Genomic DNA, 9,267 nt, shown 5'->3' with positions numbered 1-9,267 from the left:
GTTGAAGGAGAGGAGATATCAGATGATGAAGAAGGTGGTTCCGAGAGGATGAATGAGGAGGAAGAGGTGGTGGAGGTCTGTGAAGAGGGAGGTGTAAACTCGGTTTTTTGAGGCGAACTGACTCCTTGCTCTTTTTCTTTTATTTTTTTTTATATTTTTTGCAAGAGTCGCCACCGACTTTTATTTTATCCAAAAAAGGAAAGGCATAAAAGAACAGGAAAGACCTTTTGACAGATTTTGGGTTCGGGGGGTTGGTTATACAAAGGGAAGGTTTTAAGCACCCTTTGTATCCATGGTTATCCATGGGCTCTTAGTTTTGCTTAGATCACTTTTGCTCTTGTTTGATTTTTAAAATAAGCTCGGCAAGACATTAAGCCTTGTGCCTACATACCTCCTCGGTGCAATGGAGAAGTCAGAGCTAATGTAGTTCCGCTGAAAAGGGAAAACGGTTTTAAAAAAAATGAATAAACACTTTATCATCGTCGGAGAGAAATACTCGGCCATTGATCTTGAGCATGAGAACAAATGAGTTCTTTGCATCGCTAATGAAAGAAGGGCTCCAACTCGGATAAAATCAACGAGTATGCCACTAGCTCTCTCACGCAGAAAAGATCTCATTATATCAATCAATTTCAAAATCGTGGGGTATCGCAACTCACTACAACAATTAATCGTGTCTAAACTTTTACAGAAAAGCCACTAAGGGCAAAAGACATTTTTAAGAAAGGTTTTAAAAAAAGGTTTTACAAACATAAGAAGATTTTGGAAAAAAGGAAGAAGATTTTGAAAATATAAGAAGTGGAGGAGATGAAGAGGCTAACCTAGTGCATAAAATAAAAGTTTAAGGAGAGAATGATCTGACCAAAATAAGAAACCAACAGTTGACCGACGCATTACCACTTGGGGATCCAGATGAACTTATTATCTTTAGCACCACTTTGCATTAAGCACATTAAAATTTTGATGAAAATCAGGCAGAGTAACGGCTGTTTTCGGGTAAAATCCTTATCTCAATGCCTTGGAATTAACCATCAAGGACTTTCAAGGAAATACCTGCATATGCAAACAGACAACAATCCAATGCCAGACAGAACAACCACAGAGTAATAACAGAATAAGGGTCCAGAGGCACTAAGTCCATAAGTCCGAATCTCCAAAATGCTAGGGATAGTAACCAGTAGTCCAAGAGAGAACCTTAAGCGTTTTTTTTAGTTTTTTGTTGTTTATTAGTGTTTTAGCATAAAAGTAAAGTATGGTCCAAGTGGACAAAAAGAAAATAGCAGAAACATAAACATAGCGTCCAAATGGACAAAGAGAAAATAGCGGAATATAAACGTCCAAATGGACAAAGAGAAAATAGCAGAAATATAAATAATATGTCCAAATGGACAAAGAAAAAATGACAGAAACATAAATAATATGTCCAAATGGACAAAGAAAAAATAGCAGAAATATAAATAATATGTCCAAATGGACAAAGAAAAAATGGCAGAAATATAAATAATATGTCCAAATGGACAAAGAAAAAATAGCAGAAATATAAATAATATGTCCAAGTGGACAAAGAAAAAATAACAGAAATATAAATAATAAATAATAAAATAAAGCATAAAGCAAGAAATATAAAGAACAATATAATAAAATGCGGAAATTAAAGTCAATTGTTAGTATGTTAGCACGTGAATCATCTTGAAGCTAGTCAAGTATATTCACGATGTTAGTGAAGATCGATGGTGAGTGAATGATGATCTCGGATTTAAAATTAATGAAAATTTATCAGAAGCTTGATAGAATCATAGCGACTACACGATAAATTTACAAAAGTCTTAAAACAACTGCATACAATCTCTGCCATATTTGATCTTTTATTCTGATTCGGGACAAAGGAAAAAGATAAGAAACAATATCAAATAATATACAAAAATAAATATAAAACAAATTAAACTTAATTCATTCTTTTTGTGATTTTTTTTGGAATTGATTTTAAGTTAATTAACAAGCTAATTAAACAAATAATTATACAAATAATTAAACTTAACAAAAAAAATAAATCTAGTTATGTATAAAATTAGTATATGATATATAAACCTAATTTAACAAAATAAAATATTTTTTTTGAATTTTTTGATAGGTTAGAAATAATTTTAAAAAAGGCAAATATATACATAATTACTAATTAATTAAGCAAAATAAATTAACTATGAATAAAAATAAAATATTTTTATGTCAAATATTAGATTATAAAAATATAAACCTAAATCTAAAAGGAAAATATTTTTGGAGTTTTTGATTGGTTGAAAATAATTAAAAAGCAATATTTACATAATTACTAATTAATTAAGCAAAATAAATTAATTATGAAAAGAAATTAAATATTTTTATGTTAAAAATTAAATAAACATTTTATCAACTTAAAACTAAAATTAAAACTTTTTTTTTTGAGAAATTGAAAATATGCATAAATATGGAGTTTTTAATTCATGAACTCCTAACACTACTACATATTAAAAATTACATTGTACTTACTCTATGATGTCCCAAGAGTAGAATAGAGTGATTGAAATTGATTGAAGGTGGCTATTTGAATGAGCCTTGATTTTTTACAAGTTTCTTGAAACTTTTGAAAAATATAAAATGCTTAAACTATGGCTTTGGTGTTTGTTGTTGTTCTTTCTCTTTTTTCTCCCTTTTTTTTCCTCCTTCCTTTAATGAAGAAAATGAAGCTTTATTTATAGGCAAAGAGTTTGATCTAGGAGGCCAAGCAAGTGGAAAAAATAATGATTGATTTTGTAGAAAAAGAATGGAATATTCTTTTATGCTAAGTTAAAAAACTTAACCATGGTTTAATCACTCAATTATTATTCTCTCCAATCTTGCAATCTTATCTTTGATGCTTTGAATATATCATTGCTTGTATCACATGAAGCTTCCTTGCATTATCCTTGAATTATCATTGAATTATCCTTGAATTATCTCACTTTAATTAAACTTTAAATGAATAAAATTTAATTAAAATGAAATAAAAATGTTATGGATCATGGATGGGTCGTGGATTCCCCTTAGACATATGGGAATCAAGATTGAATCACAAAAGAATTGGCCTTTTTGAAAAAAAATCAAATTTTGGTCATTACTTGTTTCATGCATTTTTCCAAAAAAGGTCAACTTCATCAAGGCATATCTCCCTCAATTTTGATCCTATGAAAGTGTTCTTTAACTTTTTGGAAAGCCCAAGATGTCCTCTACAAGCCACTTTGGAAGCGTTTTTGCATTTGGAGAAGTTATTTTGATGATATGGGCTTTGACAAAAAACTGCTTTTTGTTGACTTTCAAAATGACCCGTAATGTTTTGGCTTATATCTCTTAGGCGGAAGCATTTCTTGACCTTGGTCCCAACATCAAAGTTGTAGAGAATTGAATTTCCTTGAGAATGAGCTTTGTTTGGAATTTTTCTAATAAATTATGAGAGAGTTATGGTCGGTCAAAGTTCAGTTGACTTTTAGCTAAAAAACTCTAATTTTGCAATTTTGAGTTTTGTCGATTTCTGAACTTTTCTTGATGAATTATGATCAACCATTGATCACATGATGAATCTTTTGAAAAAATATGGATGTTGACAAAAAATTGCATTTTTGACTGTCTGTTGACTTTTTGGTCAAACTGGTCGTCTGTTGACTGTTTGAGCTGTTGACTGTGCGTCCGAGCGAATTGAAGTTTGAAAATTTGTCTGGTGGTACTTTGAGACATATGAAGATCCATGAAATCCATTTGAGGTCTCAAAAACTCGTTCTCCTGGAAAAAAAACAAAAACCCTAATTTGGCGCTTCTGGCGATCTTGAGAGTTGTCTGCCTTAAACTGAGCCATCCTTGGACTTGAATATTGATTGAAGGAACCTTTGAATCTTGAGAGAATGTTGAACCTCTTGTGGGCCTCAAAACCCTGAATTCTTCAGCTTTCTCTTGATCATTCTCCTGTCTTTTTAACACACAAGCAACAAACTTTTTTTCTTTTTATTTTTTGTTAGTAAATAAAAATATGCATGATGATAAATGATAATGATAATGATCATGATACTTAGAAAAATGATGGGATCTCAGAGGTCAAAAATTGGGGTGCAACAGATGCCCCTATTTAAGTTTCTTCTATCCGGAGACACGATGATTGTAAATCTTCGTTTTAACGTGATGGAAGAGACTTAAATATATAAAAAAACACAATTTTTGAACCTGAGATGCAATGTAATGCTTATGATTATGAATTCACATGATTTCCACGAGAGGGAAACAGGACACCAATGGGGAGAAGTAAACAGACTCCGCTAGGGAAAAGGTATACGTTATCCAGGAATAAAATTAGACTTCACACAAGAAAGAAACAGTCGACAGAAGCTTTCAAGATAAAACATGATTGAACTTTGAGAAGAGAATATCTGAGGCATACATGAATGTGGCTACATAAAATGAATATCAAGGTAAAACATGATTGGACAACATCAAATGACAATCAAGGTAAAACATGATTGGGCAACATCGAATGACAATCAAGGTAAAACATGATTGGGTAATCATCAACGGACAATCAAGGTAAAACATGATCACAGGTCCATCAAGGTAAAACATGATTGGATGTCATTAAGGATAATCAAGGTAAAATATGATTGGATAATCATCAACTGACAATCAAGGTAAAACATGATTGAAAAATACCAAATGACAATCAAGGTAAAACATGATTAGAGAATACCAAGTGACAATCAAGGTAAAACATGATTAGAGAACACCAAGGTCAATCATGGTAAAACATGATTTGAACTTTAAGAAGAAAATATCAAAAGCGTTTTAAGATAAACCATGAATGCAGCAGCATCAAACGACAATCAAGATAAAACATGATTGAACTCAGAGACATTCAAGAGTGACATTGAATGAGGTAATAACACTTCATTGGGAATTGGGACATCCATAGAAGCTTTGAATAAAAGGTGACAAAGTTCTGAAAAATTGTCAGAACAAACAAGACATATCATGAAGAATATCAGATAGATACAGACAAAACGAATCAAAAGGATAAATTTGTTTGGGTAGGTGCCAAGTAAGTTGGACTTTGATCTCAAGGTAAGATGTTGACAACAACAGGACCTTAGAAGAATGTAAATGAGCATGATTTTATTTTTATGCATGATGTTAAAGTTTTCTATGCATGATGAATGCTCAATGCAATGTAGTTATTCATGACGACTGGGATTGACTCTTTTGTGAGGCAAGATTGGAGCTTTGATTCCTCAACACAGGAACTCTAAAAAAAATCCGCTTGGAAAGAAGATGCATGAACAAACTTCTTGTCACACTGATAACTGTATCAAACAAATGATCCTTTGAGAATAACTGATAAACTAGGCTTGAGTATTGCTGAAGAAGATTGCCCCTGATTGAATAATTGTTGCAAGTTAACTGATCATGGCTTTAGTTGAACTATGTTGGGGATGAACTGATCACGGATTCAACTCTTGAAATGAATGTTGGGAAGACTTGCCATAGTATACATCTTGAAGAGGATATTCTGATCAACAAATCTTGATTAAACATCTGAACAACAGGATCTTGAAGGAACGTGCCCCTGATAGGATCACTGATCAAGTTTCTCGACTGTTTGAACTTCCCGAAAGATAAGTACTTACTTTCAAATAAAGTGTTCATTCAAGAATGGTAATTTTAATGCAATGCTCAAAACATATTTTTGAAATCAAAATCACTTTGTAAAGAAAATGGAATCACTGGTTAAAACATAAAGGTTAAGACAATCAACGTGAAAGATAAAGCAAAGATATGGTATCAACATAAATGATTGGTAAATCTCTTGGGAGTCAGCTTACGCAACCTTGTTGTAGTATGCTTTCAAAATAAACCTTGCTTCAATTAGGGCTTTTGAAGGTTGTAACGTGGTCAGGTTCACGGTTTAAAAAAATAAAGGTATAAGGCTCAAATTTTTTGTAACCCACCCCATCTCCGTGATGATCTTCATTCCTAAACCCAGTTAATTCAAAATATGCATTCAGGTACCAAGAGACTTTTGGAATTTTACCTGTTGTAATGATGATAGTTCACAAGCCAAGAAAACTTGGAGATGCCAGTCACTTCTTCCTTTTGATAGTCACAACATTTTGTGGTTCAAGAATTTATTGACTTATCTCTCCTTTTTTCTTTTGATATCCCTAACTTTTGCCTGAACTGTTGATTTTGAACTTACAGTCAGCGGGATGCCTTAGTTTTTGCCTAAGTCATTTTTTGATTTTGACTTAGCAGGCTTTTCGTCGATTTTATTTTTCGATACTTTTTCCTGAAAGATAGTGACTACTTTGCTTAATGATTATAATGAACCATTATCAGCTTTTGATCGGCATCTCCAGTACTTCTTTGATGTAAGCGGGGGAAAGCTTGTGATTAAAACACTTGTTAAAAGGTGCATTGAATGATTCTCTTAAAATAGAATGCACAAACAAATTAACTGGGAACTACCCTGCCCCGGGTTAAAATATGGGTTATTTCGTACAGAAAGAAACACCAACTTCTAGGCTCAAAGGGGTTGACAAGGGATTAACTTCCTTATTTCTCCAGTGTTTGGAAATTGAAACAATGCCTGTACATCGTCAGCAAAGTTTTATTTGAAAGCATACAGTTCAACAACTTGGGTATTTCGTTGTCATCATCCTCCCTCCAATCTTTGCATAAAACACAATTTTGATAGAGAAAGCAAAATAGAATTTTTTTTTTTTTTTTTTTTGTAAAAGAAGCATAAACATAAACATAGTAGATGAAAATGAATTCAAACATACGATGCTCATTTCATTAAAATTAACATTCTGGAATGAAAAAAGTTTAAAAGCAAACAATACAACTGAGGAAATGCAAACAGTAGGGAAACATCTTTCTAAATCATGGCCTGCTGCCCCTTGATGGAAAGGACAATGAAGATCAGACCTAAAACCTTATGGAAGAGGATTTCGAGGAGGAAGAATCAACTTGATGGTAGATAGGTAACTTTGAAGATAGAGACAGACAAGGATAAGTTTCATGGATGACCTGGATGTATGTATGCAAATGATGCAATTGTTGTTTATATTTTTTTGAGTTTCAAAAAACTTAAGATATTAATTTGCAAACATTCAAGCATTGGATTAAAGCATTGATCAAGTTATCATCAAAATCAATCATCCATTTTGGTGGATTAGAGTTTTCACCCCATCAACACCCAAGATCCATTGAGTTTGATGAAACTTACGATGTTTACAAAAAAAGACCTCTGAGTTCATTGGAAATCAAAGGAAGAGATTTTTATGAATGTATGAATGCATGAATGCCACATATATAGAAATGGTAACACAAACATGGTGCACATAAGATTGGTTCAAAAGTTCAACGTCACGAGCATGTGGTCAAAGAACCAAATATGGGATAGTACTAGGGTTAATCACCTGCATAACATGTTCTACTGATACGTCAGAGTCCACATTCTTCTTTCGGATATTACCGGCTTGCACAACTGAACTTGTGAGCCAATAATATTCTCAAGAAAAACTCGTCTGAGTGTGGCTCTCCGCATGACAACTAATCCAAGTCTACACCTGAATAGTTTCTGCGCCACAACCTAATAAGGCCAGGATGGGTTATGGGTTCTACAGCCAACTCAGCTTCTACAGTTCAATGAAAGCAATAATGTCTTCGCAACTGAACTTGCTAAACATATATTACCAACAAGGAACCTCCACTGAGCGGAAGGATTCTCACGTACGCCTGTACATGACTATACCCTCCACCTAATTCTTATGTGTACTTAATCCGGGTTAGGATTTGTCCATAATGTATCTCAAGTGACGAAACCACACATATATCCAGAATAGCAAAAAATAACAAAATAAACAAGTATAAGCAAATATTAAAGTGATCAAAAACTCTAAGGTAACCCCTCTTTTAAAAAGATTTTTCAACTCCCCAGCAGAGTCGCCAGTTCTGTAAACTCGGTTTTTTGAGGCGAACTGACTCCTTGCTCTTTTTCTTTTATTTTTTTTTTATATTTTTTGCAAGAGTCGCCACCGACTTTTATTTTATCCAAAAAAGGAAAGGCATAAAAGAACAGGAAAGACCTTTTGACAGATTTTGGGTTCGGGGGGTTGGTTATACAAAGGGAAGGTTTTAAGCACCCTTTGTATCCATGGTTATCCATGGGCTCTTAGTTTTGCTTAGATCACTTTTGCTCTTGTTTGATTTTTAAAATAAGCTCGGCAAGACATTAAGCCTTGTGCCTACATACCTCCTCGGTGCAATGGAGAAGTCAGAGCTAATGTAGTTCCGCTGAAAAGGGAAAACGGTTTTAAAAAAAATGAATAAACACTTTATCATCGTCGGAGAGAAATACTCGGCCATTGATCTTGAGCATGAGAACAAATGAGTTCTTTGCATCGCTAATGAAAGAAGGGCTCCAACTCGGATAAAATCAACGAGTATGCCACTAGCTCTCTCACGCAGAAAAGATCTCATTATATCAATCAATTTCAAAATCGTGGGGTATCGCAACTCACTACAACAATTAATCGTGTCTAAACTTTTACAGAAAAGCCACTAAGGGCAAAAGACATTTTTAAGAAAGGTTTTAAAAAAAGGTTTTACAAACATAAGAAGATTTTGGAAAAAAGGAAGAAGATTTTGAAAATATAAGAAGTGGAGGAGATGAAGAGGCTAACCTAGTGCATAAAATAAAAGTTTAAGGAGAGAATGATCTGACCAAAATAAGAAACCAACAGTTGACCGACGCATTACCACTTGGGGATCCAGATGAACTTATTATCTTTAGCACCACTTTGCATTAAGCACATTAAAATTTTGATGAAAATCAGGCAGAGTAACGGCTGTTTTCGGGTAAAATCCTTATCTCAATGCCTTGGAATTAACCATCAAGGACTTTCAAGGAAATACCTGCATATGCAAACAGACAACAATCCAATGCCAGACAGAACAACCACAGAGTAATAACAGAATAAGGGTCCAGAGGCACTAAGTCCATAAGTCCGAATCTCCAAAATGCTAGGGATAGTAACCAGTAGTCCAAGAGAGAACCTTAAGCGTTTTTTTTAGTTTTTTGTTGTTTATTAGTGTTTTAGCATAAAAGTAAAGTATGGTCCAAGTGGACAAAAAGAAAATAGCGGAAACATAAACATAGCGTCCAAATGGACAAAGAGAAAATAGCGGAATATAAACGTCCAAATGGACAAA

The sequence above is a fragment of the Vicia villosa genome, linkage group LG3, assembly GCF_029867415.1.
Source record: "Vicia villosa cultivar HV-30 ecotype Madison, WI linkage group LG3, Vvil1.0, whole genome shotgun sequence".
NCBI lineage: Eukaryota > Viridiplantae > Streptophyta > Magnoliopsida > Fabales > Fabaceae > Vicia > Vicia villosa.
Note: the sequence above shows the minus strand (reverse complement) of the source record.